Below are 22,868 nucleotides of genomic sequence, written 5' to 3'. Positions count from 1 at the left end.
ATATTAGCATGTCTCTCATACTAGACCCGGGCTCCGACAAATGCCATAAAATAGAATTAAGTACGTACAAGAAAAGGAGAGAGACTATTACTAAAGTATCTGTAGTCCTGCTGCCTCTCTTCTGACCTCTTCCTGTGAAGTCCAGAGTTTATCGTTACTACAGTCTCACAGTAATGTCCTGAGGTGGAAATGTGGGAATTCAGAGGCTATGAAGAGAGGAGACTGGGCAGACTTTGTGTTTTAAAAAATACATCTGTAGAGTGTGATCATTTTAGTGTGTTCTGTTGATTTCACAACACACTGCTCTCTGCAGGCTTTCTACATCTGAAAACCCCAGCCTGACTCTAAGAATGAGGTAAATCTTATTCTTAGCACTCACCATTCACCACTGCTAAAAATGTGTTTGGTTTTGCTTTAGAAGTAAATATAAACCTATTTTAAGAAACACACTGAGGCTAAAGGGGAAACAAACCACCCTGCTGTGTTTGGGAAGCATTGTCTTGTTAAAAGAGCAAAGGGCCAGCTGAAACTTCAAATATTCTTCAGAGAAACACACTATGATCTAAAGAAGTCACTTGAATTTAAATTCTATAAAACTGACACAGTGAGCTCTTACTGCATACCGGGCAATGATTTATTAAATATTTCCACACATATATACATGCATTAATTAATCCATGAGCTGAGATTTTAAAAATAGAAAAAGAGTAGAATAGAAGTTGTCCAAGAGTGGGGTTGGAAGAATTGTAAATGGAAAGAACACATATTCTGCAAATTAAAAATGTCATTATGCAGTGGATGAGAGCTCAGTGCATGAGCCAGCTGTGGGCAGGAAGCGCAGCTAGAGAGCAACGCAAAGGCAATGTAGGTGCTGTGTTGGGCAGAAGGGGGCGCTGCGGTTCCCTGCACCCTGGCAGTCTAGACCCGGCCCTTCCGGATAGACTTATTACCCGTTAAAGTAGAACTTATCATGTACTTTGAAGCCGCCATCAAAGGCTTGACCCTGATACAAGTAGCTGATCCTAATGATATATTTTCAAAATAGTCCTTCAGGAAGAAAGATTGACTACCTGAGACCTAGTGAATGGCTTTTAATTTTTTCTTGATCCTCATAAGCCAGTAATTGATAACATTTTAGAAAAATAAACGACTCGAGAAGTCCTTATGTTAAAGGAATCAGAAATAAAAGTTGTAATAATTTCAAAAAGCTAAAAATGCTAATCCATCAAAATCTTACTAAGGAAACTTCAGGAAAGAACTAGTTTTTCCAGGTTATCAAGCCTACAGGGTATAAATAACTTGAATCTTACATTTAATTTTATGAGAAGATATAAAATGGATGCCCAAATCAGCAAAGCCAAGATAAAAAAAAAATTGCAAACTGATCTTAATCATTAATATGTATGAAAAAACATATAAGAAATATTAGCGAGTTGATTCCAACTGCAGTAGGAGCCCGGGTGTGACCTACCTATTGAGAAGACTTATTAAGCGTGGCACAGAACGGCAGAGTTCGAGCCAACACGGGATCAAGCCTGCATGGGCACCAATCTTGGGACACAAGAACATGCAGCTCCTGGCACTTCCTACTGATCTTCGAGCACCTAAGGTCAGCCTTCTGGCACACAGACAGCGCTCAAGCGAGACCCCCAGATCAACAATCAAAAGGAGACGCAAAAGGAGAGCAGAGACTGACTCTGGACCCACTGCCTACTCTTCTTCCTCCCTTCTGCTTTTAGGACAAATCTTCTGTTTCTCAAAGCACCCTTTTCTCCCCCAAGCACTTGTTTTGTGCTTCCCCCGCCCCTTTCACGGCTCTTCTTATTTCTGCCCTAAGATAAATGGTGATCTTTCCCATCCGCCAACTGCCCTGACCAATCAATTGATCGGGACAAATGAGAATCCGGAAAACACTACTGGTCCTACCCCATCCAAGACTACAATAACACACATAAGAGGTACATCATGCCCAACTTAAGTTTATCTGGAGGCACAAAGTACATTTGAAGTAGGAAATTTAATTAATGTGATTCATAACATTAATATTATTCAAGGAGAAAAGTGTACATCTGAGTAGATGCAGAAAAACACAATATTAACTAAACAAAAATAGTTTGGAACTTCCTTAACCGGATGAAAGCAGAGAATGCTACTTGCCTAGTCACCTCCCATAATCCCCTTCTTTCTCAGTTTCATCATTTCAGTTTTAGGGGGATATCAGTGTGGCCTACCAAGAACAAAGCAAAACAAAAATACCTGCAGCTTTTTAGCTGGCTGTCCGTGAAATTCAAGGTCAAGTGCTTTGCGAGACGTCTGAGAAAGCTTCTTGTCAGCAACAGTTTTACTCCTTCACTGCTCCCCTTTCTTCCAGAATCCCTGTTCCTTGACCAGTTGCTGCAACGATGTGAATCCAGTAGCCTCTCTGCGTCATGAAATGATCTTCAGGATAATCTATGTGAGGAATGGTGAAGGAGCAAGATTAAAAAGTTACATTTCTGATGACTTTATGCAACTGTATTCTTCCTTGAACTGCTTACGTAAGAGACCTTCAAGTAGAAAAACTATTTTCATTATGCATTTTCTAAAAAATGTGTTATACTTTTAGTGGGCATAATTCTGACATATAATTTGTCAAAAAGAAAAGAAGAGGAAGACAGAATGAGAAAATGTGGGATAAGGATTATATTTAAGACTGTTGTAATTACTAATTTTATGGAGTTAAAATCAGAATCAAACAAGAAGACCCATTATTTGGGCTTCTCATGAATTTTACCAGAAATTCTAGGCAGTTAGTAAGAAAACAGAATAAAAAATATGAAGTTCTCAAATGAAGAACATAAACCTAGTATATGCAAAGGAGATGATTTTATTATATAGAACAGCAAATAATCAATAAATAAATTGTTGTAATTAAGAAAAGGATTTAGCAATATTGCCAGATTAAAATTCTACTATGAAAAAAATCAACTAAATGTCTATATACCAGGGCTGTTAGAAAATTTAATAGAAAATAGCATAAAATATATGGAACTTAGAAAAAAAACTTAACAAAATTTTAAAAACTTTCTGGGAAAATTAGAAAATCTTGTTGATAGACATTATGGAAATTTTAAGGAATGAAATAGCATATAATCTCATAGGGAGGCAATATTATGAAGATGATATTTTTCTCAAATTGATCACTATAATTCTAATAAAATTTCCAATAGCATTTTGTTAAACCTAACAAAAATCCTATTTAGAAACAGAAAAACAAAACACCAAGAAGAAATGAAGTCATTCTAAAGGTGAAAAATGGTGCAAGAAACTGTTCTGGTTAGAACAACATGGTAATTTTGGAGCTAAGAAAAATAAGGGAAATAACGAAAAATAATCAGAAAAACAAAATAATATAGAAATGACAATTTGTTTTATGCCAGAACAGGCATTTCACATCAGTAAGACTAAAATTATGCAGGAATAAAATAAAATCAAAATATATTAAAGGCTTAAGTGTCAAATGAACACTTTTAGTGCTTACAGAAGACAATAGAGTAAAAAGCATTGCTCTCAGGATGAAGAAATAATTTTTGTAAAAAATATAGCTCAAAATCATGCTGAACATCCTAGAAATTTGACGTTACAATAAAATTCTTTTCCATTAAAGATCCTACAAAGAAATGAAGAGACGAGTTATAAATAAGGGAGCTCTGGGATGTTGGTGTATGGATGTGTTCAGGTTTTGAGTTTTGTGCGCATGTATGTGCTGGGGCTAGAACTTGGAGTGTCCTCCTTGCTGAATATGTGCTGTCCTTTTGAACTAAATCCTCAACTCCTAACAAATGTGCTCAGCTCCTTAGCATTCTTTCAGATAAGGATCTGTCAAACTGAGGCACCAACAGGTTGCAGAACAGTGAAGCACCAGTCTCAGTGCCAGGTACGGTGTCCAGTATTGGGGAAACTGACCAATGCGTGATTTATGAATGTTTTAATATATCTATGTCACTCTTATTAGCTATATATTTGTAATTAATGTGGATAATTCAATCTGGAGCCTTGTCATGAGAAATAAAATATTTAAAGTTAATTTATTTGTGCAGTTTTTTTCAAAGAATTCTGATAGAATGATCAACTCAAACCTTTCAAGCCTAAAATTTAGTTAAAGATAAAATTTTGAAAGAGATATGGAATTGAACTTTTAGTTGAAGAAGGAAAAAGGAAAAATGTAGAAGTTTGTAGAGGTTTCTAACCTGTTAAAGAAAAGCATATATAAGGGCCAGGGATTTAGCTCAGTGGTTCCAGTGCCTGCCTCGCAAGCCCAAGGACCTGAGTTCGATCCCCAGGACCCCCCCCCCAAAAAAAGCATATATATAGTGGACAATAGTGGGTATCAAATTGCTCTAAATTGGCTTTGTTATATACTCTATGAAAGTAACACAGCAAAATTTCATTACATTAAAAACACATTATCTGTAATTATTTGAATGTGTGTTGAAATTTCTTTAGCTAGTAAGGTAAAACATGAATTAGGGTACAGTGCTTTTTAAAAATCACAGTATGCAAAGAAAAACTGAAAACTCCCTACAACTAGTCCTGTTCCCCTGCATCTGTCCCTTCTATTGCTACCTCTATAACATGGAACAGTAATATTAGTTAATTCACAATTTCATAAAGTTGAAACAAGGCACCTATATAGATATATTTTATAAATTATGAAGTAATATAGTGATCTCTTTTTATTCATAATTGTTTTCACCTATGAATTTCTTTAATCAAAAATATTTCTTGAGCATCTCCTCTGTAATAGGTACTCTCAGTTTTGCAATTCAAAGATGAAATAACAAGAGATCATTGCTTTCACGACTTTATGTTTTAGTAGCACTAGCAGAACACACCATCTAAACAAATGGCCAAAGACAAGTGTGGTGGTGTTAAGTGTTAGGAAAGAAATAATGCCAGACACCTCAACTATTGCTGAACTTTCATTTTATAGATTTTGAAAGAAAAGCGCATGGCCTTCTTTGCATGGAGCAACTCGTTCTCGATGTTGTGGACTGACAGGATCTTCACAGCGGCCTACGGCACTCGCAGCCCAGACTTATCTCTTAGTGTGTTCTACATTGACCATTATGTTCTGGCCACTGTGACCTTTATACTGAGCCTTGAACACTCAAAGAATGTCCTATTCCTGCAGGGTTTGTACTGGCCTCTAGAATGATTTCTAAACAGGAGCATGGATAGCTGCTTCATTCCTTACGTTCTTTTCCTTACAATTAATCTTTTCAATAAAACCTAGTTAGGCCATCCGATTTAAAATTGTATACTAGTTCCCTTCTCCTCCAATCCTATTTTATCAATCTGCTTTGCCCTATTTTCCCCAATATGACTGATCATGTTCTAGCAATCTCTCTCTCTCCCTCCACCCCTGCTCATATATTTACAGATGCATCTCAACTTGTGATGGAATTACCACCTGTTCAGCCCCATCGTAAGTTAAAAACATCAATCAAAAATACAGTTAACATCTAACCCCCGGAACATCGTAGCTTAGCCACCCAGGTACTGTCGAGTATCAGTTGCTTCCCCTCATGATCAGCTAACAAACAGGGAGCTGTGGCTCAGCACGGCAGCCTAGCACCACACGATTACCATAGATGTCTTACCTGCCCGAGAAAAGATCAAAACTCAAAACGAGAAGAGTGTTTTCTGCTCGTGGTATATCATTGCACAGTATCAAAAGGTTGAATATCATAAATCAAACCATTATGAATTGTAGACCACTTATATATAAGACAAATTTATATTTCGATGAATAAAACTTTCTAACAAAACTATTTAAAATATGCAAGTCTGGTTTCATGACTGCTAGGAATATTATTTTGCTTAAAAAGATAAATCTTAATGTAATTCACCATTTCAAATAGGTGTTTTCTGTATAAATCAAGGACAATGCTTTTATGTGATTTTAAAGTATTAGGCACCTTTTAAGATTCTCCATATTCTTTTGGTATTTATATCATGAATATATCGAAATCCAAGCTGATAGGGAAACTGTACATTTCTACTACATTTCTACTGTGTTCTTTGTGTGAATGTAATTTAGGAAAATATTTTAATAGTTAGTGGACATCTTACACTAGAATTTGGTGCAAACTTGAACCAAGTCTATTGTAAATTCTTTTTTACTTCATTTTATTCATTTGTTTATTTTTTGGTGGTAATGGGGATTGAAGAAGCCAGGGCCCTGGCTATATGATGAGCTATACCCTTAACCCTGTTTACTTATTTGTTGTCTGTTTATGATAGGATCTCCCTAACTAGTTAAAAATTGCTCAGGCTGGGCTTCAACATCAGATCTTCCTGACTGCCTCCCAGGTTTCTGGGGCAATAGGCCTGCATTACCACGCCCAGTTTATTGCAAATTCTAGTTACTCTTTCTTTACAATATTGCAAATAGTTATTGATTTTGTGGTTTTTAACTTACTCAATTTTGAAATTCAATATGCTCTACTTTGTTATATTTTTATTATCCAAAAAAATGCTAACTCTAAAATGTGCTTATAAGGCTATATAAAAATAAGAATTCTCAAAGACTCTTAAGAAGTTTGTAAATAACACAAATGCTTGGAAAATGAAATTTTCAATAAAAATTAAACATACTAATATACCAAATCTATGGCTCAATAATTCCAAAAGAGAGGAATCCCTGTATCTATGAAGAGATTTTTTGATATTACAGGTTGAATAATAATAGCTGAAGGCAGGAGGCAACCCCAATCTTCATCAATAGTATAATGGGTAGGTAATTAGTAGTAAAATTTACACAATATAATACTTCACAGCAATGAAGGGAATAAATATGACTACAGGTTAGTCTTACAACCGAAGTTGTGGTGAAAGGAGCCAGTTAGTACTTCATGATTCTGTTTATGAGAAATTCAACACCAGCCAAAATTAATATCTGCTGGTAAAATCTAGATAGAGGTAACCGTCATGGAAGAGAGTAGAGTAGTAAGTAGGAGAGACCATAAAAGGTGCCTAGAATGCTCTGTTTCTTGATTTGTGCAGTGAGTATCAATGTGTTCACACTGTCATAATACCTTGCAAAACATACTTATGATTCATGAATGTTTACATTTATGTTAGAATTCAATAACAGGTATTTCTTTAGATAATAAAAATATGGCAAAGTAAAGCATATTGAATTTTAAAATTGAGTAAAATTTTTTTAAAAAACTCGCCAAGTGGATGACTATTTTTTTCCATTCGATCTCATTGTTTCCTGGGAGTCAACATTCTGCCCTGGGTGCATGTCTGTGGCATAGGTTGTGTTCTTGGAGCAGCCCTATGGAGTCTCCCATGTGAGTGACTTCGGGTTACACTACCCTTGGAGCAAGCAGAATCCAGCAGGTGACTTCCTTTTGCCCTTTTCTAGCATGTTTTTTACCTATTTACATTATGCTTCCTTACTACTGAGAGGTCTTTGGTATTAACAACAAAGAAATGGGCATCTGTTGCCTACACGAAGGGATGCCTTAGGTAATCCCTTTGCGGGGAATCATGTGATTTTCTATTAATTCTTGTCCTTTGGATTTCAAAGGAAGGCAGATCCTGAGGCATATGAATATATCTTGCTATTTACTTGACAATAATTGAAGGCTTTGACTTTTCTAAAATATGTAGTGATCATGATGATGGTAATGCTCATTTGTACCATGACTTAGAAAACATTTTAACATGTGTTATCTCAATTTGTCCTTCATAACAGTCCTGTCAAGGAAAGTGGGCCAGACATTATTATCTCTATTACATGCAGGAGAAAACTGAATTCCAGAGATATCTTGAAAAATAAATACCATTTGAGATGAGTGAAACTTGAATATCAGTGTCTGAGTTTTGGTTTCCCAGGAGGAAGATTCTAAGCCAAGAATACAAGTGCCTAGACTTTCTTTGGGAGAAGAAAACATCGGAAAAACATTGAAGAAGTGAAACAGAGGAGGGAAAGCAATCAATGAAAGGATATATTATCAAAATCTATCACTGTGGGTTATTGGAATTTAATTGTCTAGGATGTAGGGTCGTACATAAATCTTAGAATTTTATGATGTGAGAAGCAAAGGAGCTATGTGCTGGAGTATTTATTCATGGCCACTGGGGGCACTGAGTTCCTACCACTCAGGGCCTGTTTCATTGGTGGATAAAGAAAGTTTTTTTGTTTGTTTGTTTTCTGGCACCAAATCCCCGGCCTGAGAAAGAAAGTTTTGAAGATGAAAATTTTTCAGCAAAGAAATGCGGGTGTATGCATATAGAAGTCACTTCCAAGAACACTGATATCTGTGATGAGTATGTGCAGGGAATTAACAAGTCTTCAATCTTTGGTAAATGAATGTATTTTCTTGTCACTTGTGATTGCCTTCCCAGCGTGCTTTTCCAATCTCTTGTGCAAGAGTTTTTTCTTCTTTGAGGACCCAAGGGTAGAACATGTGATTTAAGCTAATTATAGTCATGTGCCAACTTTATTGGAATCCTGGGGGAAATTTTTCACTTTATCCTGATGGATATGGAAAGAGAGACTGTAGTCCCAGTAGCTGCTGAGAATCACTGTGACGTGAAGAATGAATCTGAAGATGAAGACCATAATGTGGAAGGCAGGATGTAGACTCAGAAAACCAATTCCTTAATGGCAGTATAAATCCCTCGTTTAAGGTTTACCTAAATCAAGCTGGAAAACTTGATTCTATGAGTAAATAAAATAATTTTCTTTGGTGTTTAGTGAAGTGAGTCACTTTTGCTGACAGGATTCTAAATGATATATAAATCTAACTGAAATATATACCATGTAATATAAAACACTATCCACTGTAAGGCTCATTATTTTATGTACTACTGAGGAAAAATGCTTCCATTTAAACAAACAGGGATCATTATGTTTTTAATAATCACAAATACTTTGGATCAATGTTTTTTGCAGACAAAACTTGATTTTTAAAATTCAATAATCTTTCCCTTTATTTGTTTGCAATCATATCAAGGAGCCATAACCATCACTCTTAGATTTGAAAATACATTTTACTGTTTTTATCCCATAGTTCTTTTGCTTGGCTTTCTAGTGGGTATCTGGTACTCATTAGAAAAGTAGGTCTAGGGCCAGGAATTTATCTCAGTGGTTCTGCCATCTGCCTCACAAGTGCAAGGGTCTGAGTTCAATCCCCAGTAACAACAACAACAAAAAAAGTAGGCCTGATGCATACGCTTAATCTGATGTTTCTCCTTCATCATTTTTACCAACTATCCATTTTACATTTATTGAAAAGAGTTTTCTTAAATCCTCTCTCATGGGTTGGTTGGTATATAGAATCAGTCATTTTTTTTTCCAATCTTATATGGCTTTAAATTTCTAAATTCTCTTTACTCCTTTTCACTTTTGCTTATGCCCTAGACAATTTTTCCAAAATCTGCTCTTTTCATTATGATATAACTTGCCAAATGTACCCCATGATACCATGTCATGTTACCAAATTTTAACAAAAATTTTGCTATAGCATAATAGGGACCACCATCTTTCCAGCCTTTGTGTATGGTGTTATTTACTTCTTCCTACCTAATAAGCCAAACCACATATTTTAAGATTTTCTTTGTTCTTGTTTTTATAGCAGCCCTAAATTGTAGTATCAGTGTTTTCAAGGTTATATGCTTACTGCTAGTTGAAATTGAAGTAAGAAATAAATCCTGAAATCTCAGTGGCTTAACATAGCAAAGATTCATTTTTCAAAATCATACATGTTAATCTGCAGCTGGTTAATGACTTCCTTGTTTAGTACATCTCCATGCAGAATGCCTTACAGTGTCAGTCTTAACATGTGGCTCTAATTTACTGAAAAAGGACAAGAAAAATCTGAAGAGTAACACCATTAGCCAGAATGCATCACATGGTCCATTTTAACTGACAGGCATTGCAAGAAAGCCTGTGAATACTGGGTATTTGACTGTGTCTGTCAGATTATTGAATATTGAGTCCTCAAGAAAAAAAAAAGTAAACCTATTTTATTTAGTTTATTAATGCCTCTTGCAAAAGGAAAAATAGAAGTTAATTACTAGCAGTTATAGCAATTAAAGAGAAGGGCTAAAAATATATTTCAAACCAATAAAAATAATATACTACCCTTTTTTCTCTGTATTCATGTTTTCTCTGTATGTCAAAAACATTAATAGTGTTTTACAGTTATGTAGGACATATATATACTTTTTTTTATACTGGGGATAGAACTCAGGACCTTTCACTTGTAAAGCAGATGCGGTACTACTGAGCTAAATCACCAGACCATGTGGGACATATATTTAGATATATTTTGATTATAGAATTCTAGCATAATTTATACTATATTTACATTTGCAATCTTGTCAAGTATTATGTTGTTATAATGATAGAATTTTAATCTGGTTTCCCCACAAAATACTGGAAATTATTAATAGGCAATCCAAAAAACTGTGAAGAAAATAATCAATCCTATCCCTCAGTGATTAATGCTCTTACTATTTATGTATATATATTCTTTAAATTTTTATATTCATATTTCATATTACACATAATATCCTAAATTTTATTTATTATATTTTCCTTCTGCTAAGTATTTAACAGTATTTTCTTATACTATTCAAATTATTTGGAAACATCTTTTAATATCTATGTAATCAACCATATAATATGTGTCATAATTTATATAATTATATCCTGCATTTTGGACATTCAGTTTTCTTTCCAATTTTCTAAATTATGAGTTATTGGAAATGAATGTCTTTGCACATAAATTTTTATACTTCTGAGTGTTTCATTAGTATAGATTTGAAGGAGTGCAATTACTTGATCAAAGAATATACATATTCAGAAGCTTAGTAAATATTGGCAAATTTAATTCAAGAAATTTACTAATTTGTACTCCTATCAAAATATTAATGTAACTATGTTACCAAACTTGTCTCATATATATGCATATATATATATATATGCCTGATCATGCCTAATACATACATACATATACAATAAAAACATATACAGAGATGTATATTTTATATATTTGCTAATTTGAGAGACATGAAAATACTACTTTCTTGCTTTATGCTTGTTATTTCTTGGAGTCACTGTCTCTAAATAATGGAAAAATAATTTGCATAAAATAAAATGAATAGACCTTAATATTACAGCTTGGTAAATTTTGACAAATTTGTGCAACAGAGCGACAGCTACCCCAGTCCAAATGTAACATATTGTGATCATTCCACAAAGTTTCCTTCTGCCCATTTCAAGTTAATCCACTGCCATAAGCAGCCATTATTCTGACTTCATAGTTTCAAAATCAGCTTTATTAAAGTATGACTTACACAAAATAAAATGTAACCACTTTAAGTAAATAGTTTAATGAGAATTATTACATGTATATAAGTGTGTAACTAACATAAAAATCAAGAAAAAATCTATCTCTGTTTCCTCAGAAATGCCTGCCTTTTTCAGTCAATCTTCTCCACCTCTGGCCTTAGACAAACATTGGCCTATTTTTCAGTCACTATCAATTAATTTTATTTATTCTATAGAATCTCAGAGAAATTCAATAACATCCTGTATATTTCTTTTGGGCTTTTTAATGTACATCTCTGAAACTTATCCCTGTTGTCATATTTAGCAAGAATCCTTTCTTTTTCATCATTGAGTAGTAGGATGAAAGATAGAGTTTCCTATTCACTCACCTAATGGCTCACTTTGGTTTTTTTCTAATTTGGAGCCACTATGATTATGGGTCTTGTACAATATTTTGTGTGGAAATATCATTGACTTAGATTATATAAATTCCCAAGGACTGAACTGAAGTTTCACAAAGTAAGTATATGCTTCATTTGAACATTACTGCAAAACTGGTTTCCAGGTGCCCTCATGTTCCCACTAACATATGAGACTGTTACTCCAGTTTCTTGCCAAAATTTGGTACTGTCAATCTTAAAAAAAAATTCTTTCAAACACTTTCATGGGTGTACAGGGGCTATTATTTTAATCTGCATATTTCTGATGACTGAACATGTTGTGCATCTTTCCATGTGCTTGTCAATTGATATAACTTATTGTGTAATACATTTGTTCAAATATTTTGCCCATATTCCTCTTTTTAAATTTTGGGTTATTAGTCTTATACAATAATTCATAACTTTGTAATGTCTGTTGGCTATTTCTCCCTATCAGATATTTGTGTTGTGAATTTTTTTCCTGTTGGTGTCTTCTAATTTCCATTTCATATTAAAGTCTTTAAAAGAGCAATTTATTTATTTTGATTAGTCGAATTTATAATGTTCTTATGTGGTTAATGCTTTTTTATAACCTACCTAAGAAATATTTTTTTAATCGCACACTAACAAAGATTTTCTCTTTGTGCCTTCTAGATTGGGCCTTTATGTTTAGATGTATGGTCCATACTAAAGTTTTGTGTCTGGTGAGAGATAAGGACCAAGACTCAGCTTTCATGTTGCTGCAACACAATACTCCATACAACACCCACAATTTAGAAGACAGGTTTATTCTTGCTCACAGTTTCCAGTGGGTTCAGTCTATGACTGGCTGGCTCTGAGGCAGAAACAGCATGAGAGAAGGGCAAGGCAGAGGAAAATGGTTCACCCTAATAAAGATAGAAAACAGAGAGAGAGGAAGGAAGCCAGGGACAAGGACACTCCCTTCCAGTGACTCATCTCTTATGAATAAGCCCCACCTTCTAACAGTACACTCATCTACTGAATTGATCAGTGATCAATGGGTGAACCCACTGATGAGTTATACCACCCCCAGGATCTGCTCACCTTCCAAATGCATAAGACTTTGGAGTGACATTTTAGATCTACACCATAACAACTAATTGTTGTACCCAAATGTACTTCCAGCTGTCTGGCAATTTTAGTAAAAAGTCTATACTTTTCCCTTGGAATATTTGCATATCTTTGTTAACAATCAAATTAACTCTACATAACTGGATCTATTTCAGTAGTCTTTATTTTTTCCTTCACTACTATTTCTATCCTTGCACCAACACCATACAGAATTGATTATTAGAAGCACACATTCTTTGGAGGAGCTTGGGCGATGACATCCTGTGATAGTTTTAATTTTAAAGTCCTTGAACAACTAACATTTAAAATCAGTTGAGGCCCACCCCATAGCATCAGTGAGTGTGTACAGATCCCAGGGAGCAGCAGTGTGATATAGACCAGTGCAGCTATAGGCAGATCCAAGAGAGGGATCCACCCCAACCCCAGAGACTCAGGCAAACCTGCCCAGCCAAGGTCTTCCCAGATGCTGCACAAGCTTGAGTCAGAGGCCTGCCATGGCTTCTATGGTTGAGCCCAGGAATTGGTGTACTGGTGAACAGCAGAGAAAAGTCCTTTGGCTTGCTGAGAATTGAAGACCACTGGGTGAGCAAAAAGTTGCCTCAGTAGAGAAAGGCACAGCAGGTTGCATTTGATGAACTGAGAAGACACAAAAACAAGTCCTAAAAAGAGACTTCCAGATCACCTAAGGCAACCCCAAAGAGAAACAATGAAACAATCTGACACTCAATGACCTGGAATCCCTGAACTGGCAACAAAAAAAGGATCTAGAAAAAATGAAGTCAGAAATACTTTCTTAGATAACAGTAGAGATTGTGTCCATAGTGTAAGATATGATTAATAAATCTAGAATGGACACAGTTTTAAAAATAGAGGAGCCAAGGAACATAATGGAATCCCAACACAGGAAACAAATGGAATCCATAAAACGGATGCAGACAGATTTCCAGGAGATTAAAAACTCCATTGAAAGTTTGCATACCAGAATGAGCCAATGTGAAGATAGAATTTCAGATATAGAAAATAGGCTTGCAATTAGTGAACAGGAAAAGAAAAATTTCTTAAAAATAGTAAGGGACCATGAGAAATTAGTCAAATAGCTGCTAGATGATGCAAGGAAGAATAATATGACTGATTGGAGTCAATGAAGAAACAGGAGAGAGTTCAGATTGCATTAAAAAAAAACTGTTCACAGAATTAATGACAGAAAACTTCCCAAGTAGGGGAAAACAATTTGACATACACATAAGTGAGGCATATAGGACTTGAACTAGCTGTGATTAAAAAAAAAATTTATACATAGGCACATGATAGTTAAGATTCCAGAAACCCAACAGAAGAACAAAATTCTACAAGCAGTCAGAGAAAAGAAACAAATCACATACAAAGGAAAGCCTATCAGAATCACAGCAGACTTTTCAACACAATTCTTTGTGAAGTGGGAGAGAACACAAAGAATGAGATGATAACTACAAAGTCAAGGCTAAATCACAAGTTATACAATAATTCCAAGTAGTTTATAAACTGACAGTACAGGTGTTTTGCTGCTTATTAAATATTATATCTTGAATCTAGATGGCTCTTGAATCCCCAAGCTCTCATATGCGAGACTTTTCGAAGCTGGCTGGATCTAGAGCATGTGATACTGAGATTAAGGGTTTGTGGTGCTAAATTAGTCCATTGATTGGCTTAGAATAGTCCTGGGAGTGAATAATGGGAAGGCTAACACTGGTGTGGGTGGCATCACTCAAAAGGCTTGTGCCTTGGATGGGATAAAAGGGAAAGGGAGGCTTACTTCTGCAGCTGCTGCTTGCTGCCTTCTGCCAGCCTTTCCACACCATGAGCTGCTTCTCTTCTGTGCCACTCTGCCATGATACTCTGCCTTAGAGCCAGCCAACTGTGGACTGAAACCTTTACAAGTTGTGAGTTGAAATAAACCCTTCATCCTTTAACTTTGGGTGTTGGGTATATTGTCTCAACAACAAGAAAAGTAACAAAGATACTAGATAATGTCACATTTTCAATTTCAACCTTTCTTTTTGAATTCCACTAACCTCAAGGCGACCTGAGTGTCTCCTAGGGAGAATAGCACATGGGTAGGAACTATAACTTTGAGATATTTGAGAATTTTTATCATAAGGGGAATATTTCACTACAGTTTAATATGAAAATAGATTTTTCTGGAAGATGTCTTTTCTTCATCTTGTGACTTTAAAAATAACTTTACCGTATATGAGGAACCAACAGAGTCATAAATACTCTGTCTTGAGATGCTTTGAAGGTGGTCTACAAAAGATGGATTTCCATGAATATTTTATCAGAAGAGTGACAACTCAAAAGAAAAGAAAGAAGTTAATCTCCCATTGCTACATTAGAAAGCGAGCATCAAGAAGTGCACCATGTTAGTACTTTGAAAAAATATTGATCCAGGAAAGAGTAGAGGTACAAAGGCAAAGTCATAAGAGTATTTGGCTATGACAATTTAGATTTATTTAAGTGCCCTCTCTTGAACTGGCTGTTTGACCTTCAAAAAGTCATATTCTTTTTTTAGTGTGCCAATCTTCCTATGTTACAGTGACTGCATGGTGTCTGTGGTTTTCTCTACTTTTCCTTTCCATAATTTTAAAATATACCAAATTTCTTATTACTTTACTGCAGTCCATTCTGTATTAGAGAACACACTAGAGTGTCCATGGTCCCTTAGTGCCTAGCTCACTACCAGAAAATAGTACCAGTGGTGTAATTTTAAAATGCATTTGACTGCTTGCTATTGTGAGGTTGCTGCAAAAGAAAGAAACTAGTATTTATTGAGCTACTGCAATGGCCAACCATTGCATGTTAAGAAATAGTCCAACACTACTACCTACAATCATTTTAGGGACAATGTTTGTATAGTGGGAATACTTAAGAAATATTTCACAACTGGGCAGCAGCAAAGAAAAAATCCTGAAACTTCAAGATTTAAATTGCTTCAAGCAGAAGGAATGGGCAGAGCAGAAAAGAATTAAGAGCAGAAGTCTTTTAGACAAGGTGAATTTTGAGTTTAATCTTGGAGTAGATGGTAGCTAAGTAACAGAAAAAAAGAAAAGGAAAAATTAAATTGGAGAAGTAACAAATGTTGTAATAGAAGTGAATTTGCCATCAAAGGACTTTGAAGGTACTAATATAACACTGAATTTTACAGAAAAAAGCCAAGGCATCAAAAGCAGACATGTCTTGATATTGTTTAAGTCATTACCAAATAGAGAATTTGGATAGTACTACTAAAATTCAGGAAATAGAAAAAGAGATCACTGAGCTAATGCCATCAGATAATGGAAAACAAGAGGATACTGTGGTGTCTGACCATCATGAACTTACATTTTATAAACACCTCCTCCATCTACACTCAGAATTGCTTAGCCACCTCTTCTTTAACTCCATTTTCTGTTAGCTCAGTGATTAGGGCATGACCATTTGCATCAGCACCTAGGAACCTAGGAGCTATTCTCATCTTCTGCTAAAACACAGTGTTTAAGGGTGTTTGTGTGTGTGTGTGTGTGTTTGCTTATTTCTTGTTTTTCCTAGTATGAAAGTTTGAAAATAGGAAAAACAGAAACCTCAGTAGAATCTACAGAACAAGGAGGGTGCAAGACTCTGCATGGTCTTTATCTATGTGTGAGCAGGACACAGGTTTTCTTCCATGTTTTTAGAGGTAGCAAAGATTGCTGCTGGAGCTCAATTTTCAGATATAGAGAAATAGTTCTGAGACTTTTAGGGAAGAAAAAGGGGATCAGGTGGAAAGAGGAAGGAAAAAGTAGGAAAGTGACAGGGGAATGAACATGGGTGATACTATATGCTTGTACACAGTGTACTATATGCATGTATGAATATGCCAAATGAATCTCACTATTCTAATAACAAAACTAATATTCACAGAGGAATAAGAAAAAGAGGAGGAGGAAGGAAAGAAGAAAGGAAAAAGGGAAGAAGGAAGGAAGGAAGAAAGGGAGGAAAAGAAAAAGAAACAAAGAATAGCTCCAAATAATTCTGAAATTTCCTTTCTGAAGTCAAAGGGATCTTGGAAATCTGAGGAAATTCTTCTCTTCCTTCCCTCTCCATTTGAACCCTGAGATTTGTTCCAGGTTTCAGAGTCAGTTAAAAATAAGTTTGGAGTGGAATTTGAGTTTTTGACATCTAGTATTCTTCTATTTCAATAAAATCAAAGGATATTGTCTTCTTAGAATTTAGTACTATGAAAGGTTTTTATCTCACCCAAATGACTGAGATATTTTTTTACCCAGGTCATTTTTTTTTGGCTTCTACTTATGGCCATACATTATTTAATACTCAGATGAATAAACTGTACTATTTGCACAATAAATTACCCTTACCTTCACACAGTTTCATTTTCAGTGCATTTTTTATTTCATTCCTTAAAAAATACATATTCATTATGAAAAATTTGGAAAACATGTCAGATTATAATCCCACCACTCATGCTACTTTACTTGAACTACATTTCCATATGTAAGATCTAATTTTAATCAAACTGCAAATAGTTTAAGAATGAGAGATCTTAGGAATGAATTTATTTTATTAAGCAGAACATTCATCCTTCACTTTTCAAAAATGCCTACCCAGTCAGATATTTAGCTCAGTAGTTCCACTGCCTGCCTCACAAGTACAAGGTCCTGAGTTGGATCCCCAGTATCCCCTCACACACAAAAAAACCCAGAAACCAAAAATGTCTACCAATCTATGAATCTGCACAGTCCATTTAGCTTAAGAGGTGTGTAACAACTGGGAATGTTTTAATATTCTAAAATACATATTTCATGAGAAGATGAAAGCCCTGGTAAAGGAAAGGAACATGGAAACTTAGACTCCCAGTGAATATCTCTACATGTTTAAGATTCTGTGATCCAAAATTTTTCTGATTTAAATCATCCATTTTAATAGAGACTAACCATGTGTTCCATAGTTGGAATGGGAAGTTCCATACAAGTTCCATACAATTCCTTTACTTAGTTTTTACACCTGAATGATCAATCCAGCAATACAGGGGAAAGGGCTCTGAATGTTTCTTTAACTTCCAATTTAGATTTAGGCTATTTAAAAGACTCTCCCCCACATCTGCATTTAGGACATCAATTAATTAGAGAAAGAAGAGTTGGATAACGAAGGAAATTTCATTGAAAGAGCAAAGAAGTCAACGTTTCCACTGACTCCAGGAAGATATCCTTATAGACTAATTTCATTCATCTGTTCATTTATTTCACATTCATTCACCAAACATTGTTTAATATATTCTATGTGCTAGATAATCTTAAATAAAAGATTGGATTAGACAGTAAACCTAAGAACCTCAACTAGAGGGAGAGGGAAAGGCCGGGGCAGGGGGATAAATTAAATGACTCTTGAAATCATTGAGATAATAATATTTATTTTTAAAAAACCATTTATGACCATTAGTCTAGGCTCCAATGATGAGGAGAGGCCTTTACCAACCCACGCTAAACTCATAGAATGAACAACAGCATTGTTATAATAAGCTACTTACTGCTTTTACTGAGGTGAAACCTATATTATCCTAAGCTTTGAAGGCTTTGCCAAAGTATTCCCATTTTGCCTCACACAGAGGGAAGGAGAAGCACTGACCTGTGCACTGGCACAAGTCTTGATTGAATATGAAAGCACGGTGATTTAGAAGCATTAGTCAAAGAAATAAATAAGCTTGAAATTCTAGAGCCATTTACATTTAGAAAGCTCACAAACTAAAGTTTGTTAACAGGTTATTAAAATGCAAATAAACCTAAAAAAACATAACCATCAGTAACATTTATTGTGTTTAAACAACTTTGTATTAGATGCATTGGAATACAAAAAGAAACATGATCATTAACAATCCTTTATATCATATGCCACACATTACAGCTTTCAAAGGCTTTCCACAAATATTTGCTTCCACTCAGTAAAGTAAGTAGGGAAAGTACTGTTCCACTTTAATAGGTGAGGAAGGGGAAATCCGCAAAGACTGAATAGCGTACCCAAAGTCACATGAAAATTACAAAGGAAATCTGGGATGAAGGTAAAATGAGCACTTAATACTTCTGAGTAGATGTTCTTTTATACCTATCTGTAAATTAAAAGATTTCTTTCTTTGCAAAGCTAAAATTCTTCTTGCCAGGACAAGTTTAAGAATATTTTTAAGGCCTACAGTCTCATAACATGTACTTCAGTGAGGCATCTGTAGGTGTTTTGTGTGATAATGAAAACATACAGGAAGAAGACCTAGACCATCAAGGAGCTGTAGGACATTCTCAAGTCTTTTTCCATCCCATCTAGGTTGAAAAGATAGCATCAAATATTGGTGTTGTCTTTAAAGCACATTAAAGAAAAATGACAATAATAATAATGCCTTTATTCACAGCTTATAGCTCTTAAGTGAATTTAATGTGTATTTTCTGTCTTTAGTCACTTATTTTCCCTATAAGGAATTATAGATCTGTACTCATAAATCCCAAATACTTCTGGAAATATGAAGTGTGCTCACGAACTAAGGTGAATGTTTAATTTTTAAAAATTGAGTACAGTTCTTCCTCCTCAAAATATTCCCCATTTTTCCCAATTCACTTAGGCTACCGTTCTTGCCAGTTTCTGAAGCCATTCTGAAAGTCCTCTTCTGTGAGTGCCTTCACTTGTGCTGTTGTGACTAGCTTACTGCCCTGAATCCTTTTGAAATGTTTACATTTCACGGTCATTTTGATTTTTGGGAAGAGCTGGAGGTCACTTGGTGACATCTGGTAGAGAAGATGGATGGGGTCACACTATGCTTTTATTTGACAGAAATTGCTGCAAACAAGATAGGAGGGGTGATCATAACATATAGTGAATGTTTAAATTAAACACATTTATTATAGTAAAAGTTACACTGGCATCAGTCCTCCTCAAAACACGCCCTCCTCACTATTCCATTCTTCTTGAAAATATGCCTTTTACTGGAAATCTTTAAATGATTCACATCTTTCAATCACCCCTTGTATGTAGAATAGGAAAAAATTAATTCTTAACCCAAATTTTGGAATATTATTTCAAGACAACATTCTTGACACTCAAAATACTAACAGACTAATGTGTAAATTTTCAAATATGGCTCAAAATTGTCTGATACTTCTTTTATCAAGATGGTGGATTTTTGTTCCTGATTACTCTGGATTCTGCGCCTGCTTTTTCCCCCCTCGTTCTCTGGATCAGGCCTTAAGAAACTGGCAGCTTCTACTTCCTGTCTGTTTGCATACTCACACTTGAAATACCATGCTGTAAGGAAGCCCAAGTAGTTCACCAAAAGCTCTGCAAGGGAAAGTCAAGACCTCTGGCACTGGCTGAGCTCCCTCCTCACAGCCAGCAACAAATTGTTACCCTTGAGTGAGTCATCTTGGAAGTTCATCTTTCAGTCCTAAAATGACCCAGAAATATGCTGCTCCACTGATCATGCACAAATTAGAGATCTCTGAGCAAAATGAAATACCACTGTTTTAAGTTAGAAAGTTTAGGGATGGTTTATTGTATGTGAATCATTGAAATTTGTGTAGGTTGGATTTACCTACAAAGCCTTTTACAGAATATAAAACACATAATAGCCTTGGTCTGGCTGAAAGGATTTTCTGCCTTTTACATTCTACAGTCAAAAATATGATCTCCATTGGGAATATGACCTCTCAGTCAGAGACACTTTCTTTAAGGAAAGGACATGAGATTTGGAACAGGTGATAGGAAATACTCCTGCAAGGTGTCTTTCTTGGCCTTGGATTTCAAGGTGACACAATATGTTTAACAGGATTTTCTGCTTAAACTCCCCAGAGGTCATGTTCTAATGCAATGGTTTGGCCTCACCACGCTACAAAAACTCAGGAGGAACATGAGGTTTTGATTGAGCTACAGTTCAGAGAGGGTTTGAAACTCAAGACCTAAGTGGTGATGGTAGTCTCCATAAAAACAAACTTCTTGGGCTGGGGATGTAGCTCAGTAGTAGAATACTTGGCATCATGAGGCCCTGGGTTCCATCCCCAGCAAAGAAGAAACAAAACAAAACACACACACACACACACACACACACACACACACACACACACACATACACGCATCTTGTTTGAATTAGGATTAAGGGTGGTGAGGTCTACCTTCTGCATATTGATAGGATCTGGACTTGAATTTGAATTCAGGACAATGATTTTGCTGTGTTTTGGCACTGTGCCTGACTCATAGTAGGTGCTGTGGTTGAGACTAAACCGCTAAATGATAAATACCACAATACCAAGCCCCTTTTGCCTTGCTTTTGGGTTCCTATTCTTAAGCCCCTCCATGGATTAGTTCTAGCAAGAAGTTTCCTGCATTAGGCAATATACATCAGGCCTCAGAGGAAAAAATGTTTGCATACAGTCCTACCATGCAAATTTTATGAACCTGAGTCTTGGGTTCCAACGAATACATTTCATGATGAATTTAAGTCACTATGCGTTTTTCCATCGACAGAGGCAGCAGAGTATTTTGGACGTCTTGCAGCACCCCGGCAGAGGCAGGGACTCCCTCATCTTTCTCTCCTCTGCTCCGCCCAAAGGAAAGCCACCAGAGCGCCCCACCCCCGGGCAGTGGCAGTAGCCCTCAACTAGCTGCGTGGGCTAGAGCCGTGAGCTCTGTTTCCTCACAGCACCGCTGCCTCAGGACAGAGTCGGGGGGAGGAAGGAGTCAGAAGAGAGGCCAGGAGCAGCTTCCCCCTTCACCGGGGACTGCAGCCCAGCCCACTCCGGAATCCCAGCCCCTAGGGGGAGTGTCCCGCCCCAATGACAGAGCGCCTTTGCCGGATCTTGAATTTCAACACAAAGGGAATCCTCGGCCGCAGGAAGTGCATCACTAGAGGGGGGGCAGAGGCGGGGAGAAGGGGATGCCTCCTTCCCCTCTTTCCCCACCCGCCTTCCCGGAGCCTCCAGCAGCAGTGACGAAACCGCAGGGTCTCTCCATTGCCCCAGGAGCCGGGAGAATTCAAACCCTGAGCCCCCCCGCTACCTGAAGCTGGGGACCGGGCTGTCGCTTCCACCCCGCCGCTCGAGTCCCCGGCGGCTCCGACACCTGTTCGCTTTCCCTCCTCTCTTTCCGGGTGCTGGGGCACCTGGGCTTACGTTTGCTTCTCTGTCCCCAGGCTCTAACTTTTCTTGCACATCTCCCTTCCTTTTGGGGTTTTCGGTGCTATCAAGGCTCCGAGTGTCCCCCTCCACGCCCTCGGGGTTGAGCCCCACATTGGGGCGATTTCCTCCTCACGGGAGAGGGACTCCAGCGTCCGCAGAGGGAGACGGGGAGGGGCAGAGACCACTTTCGTTTTCCAGACACCTGCAGTTCCTGGCCTGGGGCCAGGCTTTCTTCCCGGCGGGTCCGGCCTGGGGCGCCTGGCTGTTGGACTTGGAGCGGAGAAGGGGGGAGGCAGGCTGGGGAATCTCCGTCCAAGCTATTTTTGCAAGCCAACCATACTGTTTTTGCTACATGGTGTTTTGTAAGTCAACAACAAATAGCAAACTTTCCTATAAATGCTTTATTCACATGAGAGTGGGAAAACATCCATTGCCATTAAGACGCTTTTTCTGCCTTCAATTTAGGATGCGGGGGCTGTCTGGGAATTAGCGGGGGGCGGTGACCGAAGCTACACTTCAGGTAGAGGTCCGGAGGTCGAGGTCCAGAAAGCCAGAGCTTTGGGCCAACTCCCAAGGCTGAAAAAAAAGACCCTGGTGACTGGGGAGAAGGGCGGGCGCAACAACTTGGAACTGCCCGGTGCATCCGCGGTACGGGGCAGGCAGGTGCACCGGAAGGGGGACCCGCCCCCAGCTCTCGGGAGGCCGGTTACCTGCGGCGACCTGTCTCCTCCCTCCGAGCGCACCACGCCCTCGGGACTCCGGGCTCCCTGGGAGAGGGACGCGCGCGAACAAAGGGGTCTTTGTTCACTGGCTCCCGCGATTCCAGCGCCCCTTGGAGACCGCGAGGCTCAACGCCGCAGCCTC

General features: G+C 37.2%; 1 protein-coding gene across 1 annotated transcript in view; it reads right to left on the bottom strand.

The window, feature by feature from the left end:
- Positions 1 to 2,262: 2,262 nt before the first annotated feature.
- The window catches only part of LOC104854315 (immunoglobulin-binding protein 1), a 563,742-nt gene continuing 543,136 nt past the window's right edge, over positions 2,263 to 22,868 (bottom strand). The window contains exon 3 of the transcript XR_778058.1: positions 2,263 to 2,451. The gene's annotated coding sequence lies outside the window, so the exon portion shown is untranslated. The remainder of the gene's footprint in view (positions 2,452 to 22,868) is intronic.

The sequence above is a fragment of the Fukomys damarensis genome, unplaced genomic scaffold (assembly GCF_012274545.1).
Source record: "Fukomys damarensis isolate Sample0158 unplaced genomic scaffold, DMR_v1.0_HiC HiC_scaffold_28, whole genome shotgun sequence".
Taxonomy (NCBI): Eukaryota; Metazoa; Chordata; class Mammalia; order Rodentia; family Bathyergidae; genus Fukomys; species Fukomys damarensis.
This window is presented reverse-complemented; position numbering and strand designations above follow the sequence as displayed.